Source organism: Copadichromis virginalis, linkage group LG15, assembly GCF_057382275.1.
Source record: "Copadichromis virginalis isolate Kocher_CV1m ecotype Utaka linkage group LG15, C_Virginalis_male_GT1.1, whole genome shotgun sequence".
In the NCBI taxonomy this organism is placed as follows: Eukaryota; Metazoa; Chordata; class Actinopteri; order Cichliformes; family Cichlidae; genus Copadichromis; species Copadichromis virginalis.
Window position 1 is genome coordinate 17,665,943 of NC_140632.1, and position 15,444 is coordinate 17,681,386.

Here is a 15,444-nt window from a genome sequence, read left to right on the forward strand (position 1 = left end):
TGACCAATTATTACCAACAAGCCACTGACTGGTCTCTTGTCAGCAGCCTATAGAAACCTTAACAATCAATGGTTGCTGGAGTGACCAGTGGTTGCCAGGCTCCTGCCAACCAGTCTCTTGACTTGTATGACTGGACCCTTAATGGTTGAAGTGGAAAGGGAGGAGCCGGTGAACAATTTTCCACCAGTAGGAGCAGGCTAAATAGTCGCTGCGCACTATTTAGCAAAAAGCAACCTGTTTTTTTTAGGCAGTGGATCTGCATTCGTAGCTTGGGTTGTTTTAGTGTAGGCAAAACTAGTTTTAGGTCAGTGATTTGTAACTTGTAATGCTGCAAGTATTGCGACAGTTCGAGCTACCTGCTACTATAGTAGTTCTCTGAGTGAACAGCTTGCCATGTTCAAGTTGAAATGACAGTACCCTGTCAAATGTCACACCCTACACAAGTAGGTACTTGGTTTACTACATCAAAATTAATATTCATAAGTATCAGAAAATGAGACGCACCTCTGAACTCACAAAGTGATTCTCAACAGCAGCTTCTTAAAATCTCAGGTCCAAATAGTCCAATCTTTGATTATATTCAGAGTGGATCTCTGAATGTGATGATGACCAGCATGTCTGTTACTATATTTTCACATTTCAAAATCACTTGCAGCTTCACTAACTAGGCAAGAAAGTTATCACTAATACTATAAAATGTTAGTGTTTTTCTTCACTCAAAAAGGGCTGGTACATCATTCATTATTTAATATGTGAGGAAGAGAACCACCCACCTTGTAGTTTTGTTAACAAAAAGTACATATATAGATGTACAAAAACCGAAGCAAAGCCAATACTGTCTTAAAAAATTCACCTTCAAAGACACATTTCATTATATTAACATTAGTACAGTAATAATAATAAGAGAACTACATTTGAAACAACCATTAATAGAGCTGAAATCCTTATGGTGCACCTGCAGAAATGTTTTTTTTAACTTCAGAAATGCAATGACTGAGTACAGATAGTGACAACAAGCTTAAAGTAATGCAGTGTAATATAACAGTAAATCCTATATTATATACAGCCACATTTCTGTACTTATCTCTGTAGTTTGGGGGGAGAAAATAATATTACTACTAGCATTACAGACAACATTGTCCAAAATCAGCACCTCTCTGAAAGAAGAGCACTTTCAGCTTTAGCAGCCAGGTGCGCATATGAATAAATACTCTAGGTTAATATGAACAATCAGTCTAGCATTTTTTTAAATGCTTTTCAAGCACCAAGAACAGCTGACAATCAAAAGTTCAACATTAATTTTTCTTTAAACCTTATGCTTCTTATTCACTTGGTTTATGTCTATGTTTGTGAGGCTCTTCTCCTCTACATACTAAGAAATCAAGCAGAGAGAAGAGCATAACTTTTGGGCATATCCCTATAAGTGTGTCATGGAGCCACCTGAAATTCCGTCACCCGCGCAGATTAAAAAAATCAAAGGTTGTATTTTATTCCACACACTGACGCAAACATTTGGGGAGTAACTTCCACCCAAATAGCTTAGAAAAATATGCATAATCCTAAAGCCATAAATATAATTTGTTGAGCTTCTTTGTCCTTCGTCAACCATGGATCGTTCCTCGATGTGCGATTGTAGAGTTTGCTCAGACTGCTTGAAACATTTGCTCAATAGGTTCATATTTTCTCTCTCAAATGCATTTACTTTTGTGAGCGTGATATCGGGACACTTTGGAAAAATGTGGAAAGCACCTTTGGAAAACCATGAGATTACTTATTAGTGTTACACATTGTACCCCTAACAAGACTGCTGTATGCTGCCTGACCAAGACAAATTTCAGTATTTTGCATTGATGACAACGTGCACTTGCCGTGGGCTTGTTTCTGTAAGGTTAGGGAATACCCCAGCATTTATTTCCATCCAGAGTTCTATTAGGATTTTCCAAAGGTTTCATCATTGATGATGGGAGAGTCAGACTGCTGTATAAAACCTTCTTCAGCAAAGATTCTCAGTGTGGATAAAGTGCTCTCCAGTCTGCCGTACCCCTCGAACTTCCCATTCCCATTATTGGGAAAAACCTAGTAATTCAGCGCCTCACCCATGCTCGAGGTTTCTTCCTGTTAAATAAAATGAGTTTTTCCTTCCAAGTGGCCAAGTGCTTGCCCTCTGTATTATTTTAGGCTCTTTACCTTACCTTACCTCAAGCAACTCGAGGCCACCAATGTTGTGATTTCGCAATATATAAATAAAATGGAAGTTAATTGACTTCAGTAGCTTCAGGTTGTCAGCTGACCTTTTTCTTGGGGCACGTAATGTTCTCGAACCTAAACCTGACCAACTGAAGCAACTTCAGGTCATAACGCTGATCCCACAGGATGTTGTGTGGTAGGCATTTCACCTGCCTGTTCTTCCCCAAATATTCCCATCAATCTGATGACCTTTTTCCATTGCTCCAGAGTCTGATCTTCATGCTCCCTAGCAAATATAAACCTCATTTAAGCCACGTTTTCTTAAAGCAACGTAGCTTCCATTGAGCTCTCAGTGTGCACTTAGAAATATTTACCTTCACTGTTAAACATATCCTTGATTTCTGCTGTTGATCTGTTTTAGTAGTTTCACCATGTAGGCCAATAATTTGACCGTTCTGAAATGGACTAATGGCTTTTCCACAACCGCAGAATATCTTCAAACATGGTTGCTTGAGAACTGCATTGGTTAGTGTTGGATAATCTGTTAGCAAAAACATATTCATTACTGCAGTAATAGGCTTTTATGTGTTTCCTTAGTTACATTCAGATGTGACTTGTTTTGGCCAGACAGTGTATTATATGTTGTAACATCATAAATTGCTGTTAGCTTTCAGAAGTTACTCAACACTTCTGCAGTCCCATTTCTCTCATATGACAATCGTACAGCCCTTTGTTTTGTTTTTTTAAGGTCAAAGTGGATCTCAGCACTTGTTGTTTGGATTTCCAATGGTGCTCACAGTTTTCCATTGTCTTGTTCTCATCTAGTATGGTGGAGTATAATAGAAGTATCACACTTGTGTCTAGAAATAACTCATGAAATGTGTTAGCCATGAGGATTCAAGGCTGGAAGAAAAAAATATTTTTAGAAATGTGTTTTACCAGTGTTTGCTTCTGATTTGGCTCAACGCAAAAGCCATTTTAACTTTAAGGCCAGTCTGTAACTTTTAACGTGCCTGTCAAAAGTGAAGAGCTGCACAGTGACTTCTCTTTAGGCTGAAATAGATTTGTTTGTTTGTTTGTTTGTTTCAGGCAAGTATTATCAGGTGATTATTTCCTAACACTTTCCCTTCTAGTTGTTAAGAGTATTTGGTGAACATTGCTGAGGATTTGCAGCAGCATTATGACTCACTGACTGAAAATAAAAGTACCGTCCATGCGGGTGAATAGCAGCTGCAAAGTGGGAAGGATCGTGTCAGATGTCTGCTAATGTGATTGATTGGTGCAGAGAATTCGGTTGCCAAAAGAAGCACAAACAGAGTGGTAGCACTTCAGGTTCAGCTGGTTCGGCCAGCTTCAGCCTGTATTTGAGTTATTTTAGTTTTGTTTAGCCTGTGGAGTCAAAACGTATTACGTATTCTGTGTTATCAGGCCTGCTGTTAATTTTGTACTTAGGATTTTTTTTCCCCATTGATTTTTTTTTTTAATCAGCTTTTGTGTAATCTTATTTAGTTAGAAACAGCTGTGTGTTTCTGTGTTAAACACACATCTTTTGAGTGTAAAGGCAATCTCTGAGGTCTTTTTTTACTAATTCAACACTGGTGACTAACATTATTCTTGGAGACTTATAGGAAAAGTTTCACAGTTTTGGAGGAATGTGGTTATTAGCCCTTTTTTTGGCGGAAATTAATTGCAGACTGATGACCTGTCTGGGCAGTTACAGGGATAAGGACTAGAAACAGAGGAAAACCCTGACACAATGCTCCCAATAGTCCAGGCCTGGGACCACCACACACACACACACACACAGATCTTTTTTTGCATTTAATGCAAAATATAGTAATCACTATACTACGGAGCAGTGAACACGAGACGTCAGAATATGAGAACAGATTCTCTTCTAAACTGTGAAATGTTTTCTTCACACTTCTGTGTAACGAACAGGATATCGTGTCCAGACTTGAGTTGAGTTTTGCTGTTTTCACAAAAAAACATTTCAGCCATCTTTTTTTTTTTACTTGTCACATCTGAGAGAACATTATGCATTTACGTTATTCAAGTCGTTTTTGCTCAGTTTGTAACTACAGTCATTATGTCTTTGGCTCCAGCACCTTCAAACCGTGTACCTGCACAATGCAACCAGTACATCTACTAGATGTACTGGTTGCATTGTGCTCTCTGTGTAGACACTCAGTTAGCTTTGGCTTGCTGATAACTGCTGGCTGCAGCTCAACTTCATTGTGTCGGCGCCACAGTGTCAAAAAAGCAAATAAGCACGTTTCGTCCGTTAACTGTCCCTTTAGGTCTACCAGTGCAACAAGCCTAACCTGCCCCTCTGCGACAAATCTAAACACATTTTTGACAGTTTAGAGTGAGCTTGCAGACTGTGCTACAGGTAAGCCATATGCTACTTGTATTTAATATACAGGAAAACTCATATTTATGGTAAGCAAATGACTGAGTATTTCATTCTTGCCTATGCTGGATTTTCAACCATTTGCCCAGCATTTCTACCTCCATCACTCAGGCACACAACAAAGGTGTTTTGTGTCCGTTTGCTTGACCCTAAGGTGTTGAAATTCTCAAAAACAGATCAGTAACGTGGGAACCCAGTGGTTCCCTGTCACAAAACACTTCATTCATCAGTACTTTTATAGCTGTACCCTGCCCCCATGGCTATGCTGTAATTGCTTCTTCAACTGTGATTGTTTTTTTGTTTTCTTTTGTTAAGGGTTCGTGCACTGTTTGACAGTCTCTTACTGTATTTTTTGATGATCTGAACAGCAGAAAATACATTTAAAGGTGCTATGTGTAGTATTGAGTTATTGAAGAAGGTGTAGTACTGTTGATGATTTTGTATTAAGTCCAAGACTAAGTCACTTTTGCTTCTTAATTAGCAGACTGGTAGCTGAATATTCGGAAGCAACAGAGGCAGTGAAGGAGCTCAGTGACTGTATGTTGTAGCACATGTTATTCTATTAGGCAGTGAAAATCCTACACATACTACCTTTAAGTGAGCAAAGTACTCTTTTTCTTATGGTAAAGACATAAAGAAATTTGTCCAGTTGTGATTTTTTTTCTTCCCTTTTTGGTGTCTTAAACTGAATTTGTGTTTTTAAGAAAATATTTTCAGAAAAAGGTACAGGTATGAACATTGCATATTTATGAATTTATCATGTATTTTATGCTTTATTAAAATGTGTATACTCATTGTGGGCAGTGTTTTTAGTAATGTTTCGATTTTGTTAATTTATTACCTAAATGTTAAAATATTTAACTTTCAAAACATGACACTTGGTACAAACATACAGGATATTTAAATATGATACTTTGCATGTGCACTGTGTTCGATTAAACTGCATTAAATTCAAATAAAAATGGGTTTGATGCCCAAAGTGTCTGTTTATGCTCTGAGTATTTACTTACTTTTCTTTCTTTGCGTAGAATAAGGATCTGTGCATATTTTATGTCATTTCTTTTACTGATGTTTATTTGTATCTCAATAGACAAAGAACAGCTAAGTGGTTGAAAAAATAAGGTTTTCAGAGGAAAGGTGTATAATGCTACTGATGACTGTGCTTGACATTTCATTAGGTACACTTTGCCAGTACCCTCTTTTGCCTTCAGAACCGCCCAAATTCTTTCACGTTATAGATTTAAGAAGCTGCTGGAAACATTCCTCAGAGATTTTGCATCCCAAGAATGCTGTATTGGATTGAGATTTGGTGACTGTTTAGGCTATTTGACTACAGTGAACTCATTTCCATGTTGAAATGATTTGAGCTTTATGAGAATAGTACTCAGTGGTCATAAACAGATGGACATGGTTAGCAGCAATAATCAGGTAGGCTGTGGTGTTTAGATGATGCTCATTTTGTATTAAGGGGTCCAAAGTGTGCCAAGGAAATATCCTCTACATCGTTACATCACCAGCAGGAGCCTGAGCCGTTGATACAAGACAGAGTGGATCCATGCTAGGGGTGGGGGAAAAAATCAATACTGTGTAGTATCGTGATATTTTGTTTGCTAATAATGTATCGATACAGGGACAGCAGAAATCGATATTTTGTTACAAAAAAAGTTTTTGTGGACTGGAACATGACTGACTTCAGAGCATGTTGATCCTTTTTCTGAGCAAGAATCCTGACATTCCTTCGCTGTCCAAATGTGTTTTACTTTTTTTTGGCAGAAATAAACATGACAGTTTACTTATTTTAATTTAAGGGATTTTTTAATTAAGTTTAAAACTTTTTTATTTAATGTCAAATTATATTTTGTTTTAATTTACTTTCAAATTCTTCAGTTACTGAAGGGGCTGCATAGTTTTCATAAATTGCATAGTTCAGAATAGCTATAATTGTACCAGATGGTTGCATTCAGTTAAGTTGGACTAGACTGTAATACAAACCGTTCAGTTTGTCAACAATAAAACTGACTGAAATGAGAGAAAGACTGAGTGTGAGACTTTGATATTAGATAAAATGAATATTGATAAAGTTTACCTTTATGTACACAATCTGAATATCGCAAAATATTTTTAAAAAATTGCAATAATATCGTATCGTGCGTTAAGTATTGTGATAATATCGTATCGTGGGATGTATGGTGATTCCCACCTCTAATCCGTGCTTTCATGTTTTGTTTTTTTTAATCTTCTATTGGCACCTTTTGGTGAACTTTAGCCTCAGTTTCCTGTTCTTGGTCGATGGGGTTGTCTGCTGCTGCAGCCCAACAACTTCACGGTCAGACGTGTTGTGCATTTAGAGATTTTCGTCTGCATACCTTGGCTGTAACAAGACATAATATATTTGAGTTACTGTTGCCTTCCTATCAACTTTAAGCAGTCTGACCATTCTCCTCTGACCTTTGGCATCAACAAGAGATTTTCACTCAGAAAACTCACCAAGTAGTTTTCTCTGTAAAAACCTAGAATTGGGAATGTCCTGGTAAATTGTGGGAATATCCTGGTAAATTAGATCAGCCCGTTTGGCACCAACAACCGTGTCACATTCAAAGTCTCAAATGTGTTGTCATTAAATTTTGTTGATGCAACTGCTTATGAATGTCATTGAGGGTATAATCTGTTACCCAAAATGTATTGTTTGCATCAGACAGTTCCATTCACTTCATAGTAAAGCAAAAGATCTGCTTTTTCTGTGGTTACCATAAAATCTACATCAGTTCTCCGTGCCTGCTTATATAAACCTGTCAGTGGCCTTTATGGGGCCCTGTGATATGAATCATCCCTCTTGAAAAAAAAAAAAGGCATCCCGATAAGACACAACTAGATGTGAATCAGGAAATGAGACAACACATTTATGCAAAGAATCCGCCTGTAAAGATAAGCCTGAGCAAGTGTAAATTCATCATGATTTCTTTTTTTTTCTCCCAGAAATGAAAACGGGCTCTTTTTTTTTCTCATTTTACCCGTGGTGATTTTATCTGAGGTGGCTCAGCAGAGGTGTGTAAGGAAACAGGAAGAACATTGTCTTTCTTATGGAAGCATTGTTACAAAGACAAAAATGACTTTCCATCACAGTCAAAAGTTCATCAGTCAAAGGTGTTATCCAATCACAACTCTCTATCACTTTCATTTGGAGTATTATTTTCTTTTCTCTGGCTTTCTTCAATGCATGTTGCCTGGAGACAAAATCGCAACAAGTCATACTCCCTCCCATTTTAGCATCAAAACTTGCTTCTCTGGTAACGCAACTCCTGCAGAAAGCACGCACAGACACACAACAGAGTTAGTGGCAAGAATTTCTTTGACCTTTTAAACACAGACAAAATGAGATGTTTCATCTGTTTGCAGGATTGGTAGGCAGTTTTCTACAGATTACAAAAGAGTGGTTTACATATCCTTCAGTAATGTATTAAAATATATTAAAAACTACTTCGAGTAGAGGGACATAGATGTTTCACTTCTTGGCAGGGAAAGTAGGTTGTTTTTATTATTTTTTATTATTTTCTTTCACCTACTGTATCCAAGGAATTGGGTGGGCCAGCCTATGCCAGCTTTCATAGGGTGATAGGTTTGTATATTTGGATGACACGGGGAGCATGTGACAGTCTATTTAACAGAGTTTGCATTCATTTAGAGTCCAGCAGACAAATGTAACCCCAATGTGCAAAAACACTCTGTTTGTCATGCTGTTTGGTTTTGGACATGCGGTTGATGAGTGAGTTGAAAGACAGTTAAATCAAAGACACTAAAATATACCTTAAGATACTGTTATCTATGTATTTTTAAGTTGTGTTCACCATCCTTAGATCACTAGAGAAGCTGAATCTGATATTTGAGTCAGCTGAGTGGCTCCCCAATGAAGCCTCTATTCTTACAGACACTGCGCACATGATCAGCAATAGTATCCTCAACACCATCTTAGGCGAGGGTGGAGAGGATGGGTGGATGCATCAGTCCTTATGTTGTGTCCCTGCTGCTTTCATGTTGTAACTGGATGCATGGGATGTCTCTGTTCTCCAGAGACCATCTGGATGTGTGTGTGTGTGTGTGTGTGTGTGTGTGTGTGTGTGTGTGTGTGTGTGTGTGTGTGTGTGTGTGTGTGTGTGTGTGTGTGTGTTTCCACAGCAGATGGATTACCACTCCTCTTTTTCTGAATACAGTCCATTCACAGGTGGGATCTAAAACAAGCCCTTTGAAAGAAAGTCCAGATCCAATAACTACCACTGCAGGTAGAGGATACACTGAGATGCACCAAGCCAGAATTCTGACACACTCTCCATCTGTATGCTGATAAGATCTTCAACCTTATATCAATCAACACAAATCTTCAGTATGCCTTTGTGCACAGCAAACTAACCTGTAGATTTTTGTATTCTGTGTTTTTTTTTTAAACTGAAGGGCTAAATTCTGTACTTAAAGGGTAGAATTACAATCATATTCCCAGCTGATAAGATACACTGGTTAAACTGCCTCATCTGCGACATTTTCTAAGAGCCTAGTGGGAAAATTTGGACTGTCATAAGTACACATGTTCAGACTTCTTCAGCTGAGGACAGTCTTGGCTGGAGAAGTCACTTTGACAAGCGACGAAATGTTTGCCCCACTGAAAACGCTACATCCAGATGAACAGAATCAACTTTTTGGAATTATGTGTACTCTACATTTTCTGGAGGTTTCATATTGCTCCTGTTAAATAATTTTAAAAAAATGTAAAAGAGTTTGTTTCTGTTCTCATTGTCATCCTATTAAAATTCTGAAAGCTCTTTATATTTACCCTGAAAACATCAGTGAATTTTCTGATTGGATCAAGGGGTCTATGATATATCGGGTACAAATGAAATCACTTCAAGATGTCCTGCCCTTCTGCCCTTAGCTCCTAAACAGTTAGGTCATAACCCTGGATTAACATGCCATTGTGCTTTGAGGAACAGCAGAAGAGAAACTGCATGGTCCAAATTGATAAACAGACTTCCATAGGGACCAGGTGAATACCCATAACCTCTTTCAACTTTAGAGAGATAATATCAAGCAGGCCATAAATGATTAACTGCTCTTTTTTGCAGTCTGTTGAGTTCTTGTGCACGTGTACTGGCCTTATCAGTGAGGTAAATTTACAAGGCTCTGGGATTTCCCAGCTAGGATGGGTTAAAGCGAGCCTCTGCTTCTAGTACCTCCATACCTGGAAGGAGACAAATAGGAAAATGTTATCTGCTATGTTAACACTGACAATAAGGAATCTGAACAACATACCATATTTCACTTTAGCCTTTTAACCAGCAGTATTTAGATAATCTGAGCATCATATCTTATCTCACAGTACAGGGGAAGTAAAAGAGACAATAATTTAGGTTCAGAGGGATTAAGGACTAAACCCCTGCAGCTTTTTCTTTTCAAAATCTCACTCATTGTTGACGGTGGTTACCTTGCTGAAAAAACACTAAATAAAAAGGATCTTCGATCTGTTTTAGACTTGCCAAATGTTTTAATAACTAAAAGATTAAATTAAGTTTCTTGGAAGCAGCTAAGAAGTGTGTCAAGGTTAAGTTGCTTGTTCATGTTGCCAAACATGACCAAGCAAATCGAGGCATACATTATGCAATGAGATTAACTTGACCAACTGGTTAACATCATGAACACAGGCGTTTCCTTTGTAAACCATTCACAAAAGTGTGTGCGTGCTCATATCTTAGCTGGTGTGGACCGTTTCCCTGTTCGTCCGGTGTTACTGTAGTCCAACTATGCTTTTCCAGTTAGTTTGGAAATGTCTGTCACTTTTCCAGTTCTTTAAACAGTAAATATGTCAAACAAGCCAGCATGGGCTTGGAAATGTGAGCTCTCTGTAAGAGAGCACAGAAATGCATGCGGTACTGTCGCTGGAGCAGAACATAAGGGTGTGAAAGAGGTAGAGGTACGCCTGGGTTTCAGCGGTGGCTAAAAATGCGCCTTTATCGCAGCGGAAATGCACCCTTTCCACACACTTGCTGGCTTACTCAGCCATGGGGAATTACGGGACAAAAACTGGGAACTTAAGGTCACTGAGGCACAAAGCTTCTTTGACCTCTTACTGATTCACGCTTCAGAAATTACACAAAGATTTAATCTGGTAGCCATGTATGAAAAATGTATACTAAGTTTGGATTTCTTAAGTCACGATATGGAAAATGTCATATTTCAAATAGCTGCACAAAGCTTTCTAGTCCCGGACTGTCTGTTGCAAATTAAGAAATTATTTTCACTGAAGTGAAGTTGAAGTGAGCTAAAATTAATATATCGGTTGGTTTAAGTGTACTATAAAAAACTGCCTCAAGGTTGCAGAGCTTATTTTGTCTGCTAACTTGTCAGTCAGGCTCTGGAGAGTTCCCTTTGGCAAACATGCTTGGCGTTGTCCTCACTTCTGCTTGTTGAGGAAAGGTTACTGCAGTGTCTTCAGACGCTTTCTCCTGGCAATGCTTATCTCAGCTCTGCAACATCAAGAAAAAAAAAGCAACAACCGTCAAGAGCCATAATTTCCTCCATTTGCCATACGATATCTTTGGTCAGTAGGTGTTACACATTGTTAACATGTAAAGGTGGATAGTTTAAAGTTAGCCTCAGGATAGGGTGGCAGACTTTTTGGGATATTAAATATCATTCAAGTAGACATATAAATCCCAACTCATTAAAGATTTACTAGCCTTTTTAAAATGAATAGCTCATCCTTGCTAATGCCAGGTTCAGCCCACTTTTTCCTTTCGACCTACCTTACTTGAACCTCTCCTTGAGAAGGAAACATCCTCAGGGATTTAGGTCTGCAACTTTCTTCAGTTTCTATTTGTCAGCTGCACATCCACGATGTAAATCTCCTGTTCCACCACATCCCAAAGGGGCTCTACTGGGTTAGGTAACTGCAGAGGCCGTTTGAGTACAGCGCACTCATCGTCATGTTCAAGACACCAATTCGAGATGATCTGAGCTTTGTGAAAAGATGTGTTATGCTGCTGGAAGCAGATAAGAGAGGATGGGTACGCTGTACTATCCCCCACACCATTTCACCACCAGCACCAGCGTGTACCATTGATATAAGACGGGATGGATCCATCCTTTCATGCTGTTCATGCCAAATTCAGACCCTACCATTCAAATGTTGCAGCAGAAACTGAGACTCATCAGACCAGGCAATGTCTTTCCAACCTCTCATTATGCAAGTTTAGAGAGCCCATTTGAACTGTAGCTTTAGTTTCCTGTTTTTAGCTGGCATCCAGTCTAGTCTTTTGCTGCTGTAGTAGATCTGCTTCAAGGCTTAACATGTTGTGTGTTCAGAGATGCTCTTCTGCATACTCTGAATGAAAAGAGTAGTTATTTGAGTTTCCTATCAGCTGAAAGTAGCCTGGTCAGTCTCCTCTAACGTCACCTGTTGAACTGCCACTCATTGATTATTTTTGCTTTTTTAGACAACTCCATAGCGTAGTGGTTTATATATTTGTCTGAGAAGTAAAAGGACTCCACTTAGAGGCTGAGAAGATAGACAGTTCCCTCAGAGATTACATCAGGAGGATCATTAACTACAAAAATCTGCAAAATGAAATACGCTACCCTGTGACAACCCCTTGAGAGCAGCTGAAAGTTACTTATTCTCTGTAAACCCTAGAGATGGATGTGCGGGGGGAATCCCAGTCGATCACCATCAACCACGGCACCTTCAGAGTCACTTCAATCACCATTCTTGCTCATTCCAGTGTACAGTTTAAACTTGATCAGACCTGTGTGCTTAGTTTTTAATTACAATTTGCTGATTTTCTTATAGATAATGAAAATCTAGGTCACAAACTAGGATGGTCGTATTTATTTGTATTCTTAGAACATTATTGAGTTTTATGTTGTCGTGACACAGCTCATACTATACGTGATCACTTATACTGGTACTATGTAAGTCTGAGTGCTGATAACGTTGTACATGTCAAGATAGTTTATTTTCAAGGCTGAACTCACAAGCATTTGGCAATATGTTCTTTGAACACAAGTGTGCTGGACAAGCTGGATTTCTCAGCTAGCTTTGGCACAGCGGATACGGTAGTTTCCCCGTTCCTATCTTGAAAGTTTAAAGTACGGGTGAGATGTTCTTTCAGCTGATATAAGCAGATAAACTGTACCTAAAACACTTTATTTTCATTTAGGTGCTGTGGGAAGGTATGATAACATTACTTCTGTAAGCGAATGAGTTCTTTTATCTCCACTGACAAATGCTACCTTCTTAAAATGACCTCTTAAAAGTGCAGATAATTCAGATAATGCCCTCACTTGAATTCAACCATTAATTATGCTTGTGCTACTGCACACACCGATCAGCTACAACACTATAACCAGTGATGGGCAAAATGAATAACACTGATCTTACTGATACAGTATGGTCTGTATGATAAACTTCCCCTGCATTCATATGACACGTAATAAGCCTATTTGGTTCAAAGCACTATGCATATGTAGAAAGAAAGGAGCATATGGTTCTTGGAGCACAACCATCGGTTTTAAAACAAGCAATCGATATGTTATTGTTAATTCAAGGGCTTTTACATCAACTTACAGCCATTTTTACACACAATCCTCCATTTTCAGATGCTCAGACTCATATTGGACATTTGGCTGACAAGTACATTCATGGCCAGGTGAGGCTTGTTCCTCTTATTTCATGACAAATGAAGCAGACTTAATATCTAAAGTTAATCCAAGGTGTTGAATTTCACTGAAGGTTATCATTAAGATGAAAAGCTAAATAAAGTAGCCATCAAAAACCTTTGGAGTGGCAAAATCAACAACCTGGTACTTTCTTTAAAAGACTAAATGCACTGACCAACTCTGCAACACTAGAAGGCCTAAAAGACCTTTTAGTACCCTGATTATAACACTTAGACCTGAAAGTGAATGGCAGTGAATCCATGGTTAAGGAAAAACAGTCTCACAACATCTAATTAAATGAAGTACACCTTTGAGGAGGTAGTCTAAAGAGACGCCTTCATGAATGGAAATGCAGAGGCTTTGACTACAAGGTGTAAACCGCTGTTTCCGCTGAAGAACAAAAAGACCAGAGTAGATTTTGACAGAAGAGCCAGCACAGTTCTGGAAAAAAGTCTTTGGGCTGATGAAAACAAGATTATGTAGTACCACAGCGATAGGAAGAGAAATAAGTCATGAGTGCAGATGAAACTGAAGGCAGAATGACTCATAGCCAAGCAGCAACTGAAGGTGGCCACATTAAAGGCCACTTCAGAGATACTGAAATCGAGAAACCTGACTTATGCTGACTACAAAAATATACACTATATGGCTGGCGAAATGTCTTTTACCAGGTCAGGTTAGTTTGCTTTGGAGCAGCTACAATTCTTCAGCCTTTTCTGACATGCATGTAGTGGTATAAAGCATAGATTCGATCAAAAAGAAGTAATTATTTCACAGATAATAATGAAACTATCAAAACTACAGTAGATAAAACAACAATAAAAAAACAAAAGACCTTGAAAACCAGAAAGGACAAAGCCATCAAGGTGATCGTTACGTTCTGAACCTAAACTGCCTCTCTAAATAGGAATATTGCAGTTATTGATGCCAGTTAAGTAGGTCAAGGGGGAAAGGTTGTGGCCACGAAACAAGTTTGGTCAGTGAAGGCTGAACTCTAGAGGTCGCAAACGGAGGTCTTTAATCATTCAAAGTCCCTTTTAAAGACATGAGTTTGAATAAATCCACAAGAGAAATAAACTGCTATTAAATAGTAGTGTTTATGGTCCATGTGGACCGGCCTCTGTAATATTCCTCTGAGATGCAGCCATCTGCACTGTAGAAATCACAGACCTCACTAAGTATTTGGAATTCACTCTCCTCCGACCAAGGTAATGAAGCTACCCACCTCTATTAAAAATCCAAAGACATCAGCAAATGATCATCATCTTCGTAGCCATTAGAGCTTGATGAAAAACAGCACGCCTCAACCTTGACCCAAGCCACCTCCACCACCCCCGCCAAACACCACCACCGCACACACACACACACACACACACACACAGAGTTGCCGAAAGATGCTTAAAGATAAAAGAGAATCGACCCGTCAGCCGTATGTACAGAGACTGGAGATCTGAAAGGAGAAAAGCCATGAAAAATGGATGAGAGAAGAAATCCACTTCACCTCCCCCCTGGAGGCTGGCAAACCCCCCACAGCGCTCCCACTCATAATCCTTTCTCCTCCTGCACACACACTCCTCTCCCTGCGCCTCAAACACATGCATGTGGTGTATGCAAACAGGAAGACACGGTAGGCACACACACCGCCTCAGGTCCTCGGTAGGTGTTAGAATTCATCAGTTTGGTGCTAATATTAGTCTTTTATAACATTATAGATGTTATCCGTGACTGATGTGATAAAGCGAGGCTCCATGAATCTTAAATCTATTGATTGATTTTCTCTTGTTGGGATTCAATTCAGAATGCGGGTTTTTTCCCCCCCTTTGATCAATTTTATAAAAAAAAAACGAATGTATTAAGAATCCTTGAGCTTAAAGATATGCTGAACAAATTGCATTAGTCACACATTTAAAGGAGAGACTCATATTAGTGAATCATAAACGTCTAAATGCTTTCACAGATGCGTTTCTACTGTGACATGAAAACAGGCCTGGCTATTGAAGTGCTGAATATGGGAATAAAAGCATTTTTAATATATGCTTTTAATGCAAGAGATTGGTTATGAATAACCTTCATATATAGAGGACTTTAACAGGTAAATCTAAAGCCACATCTATCTCTTAGGCTTTACTCTAGGGCTCTCTGCT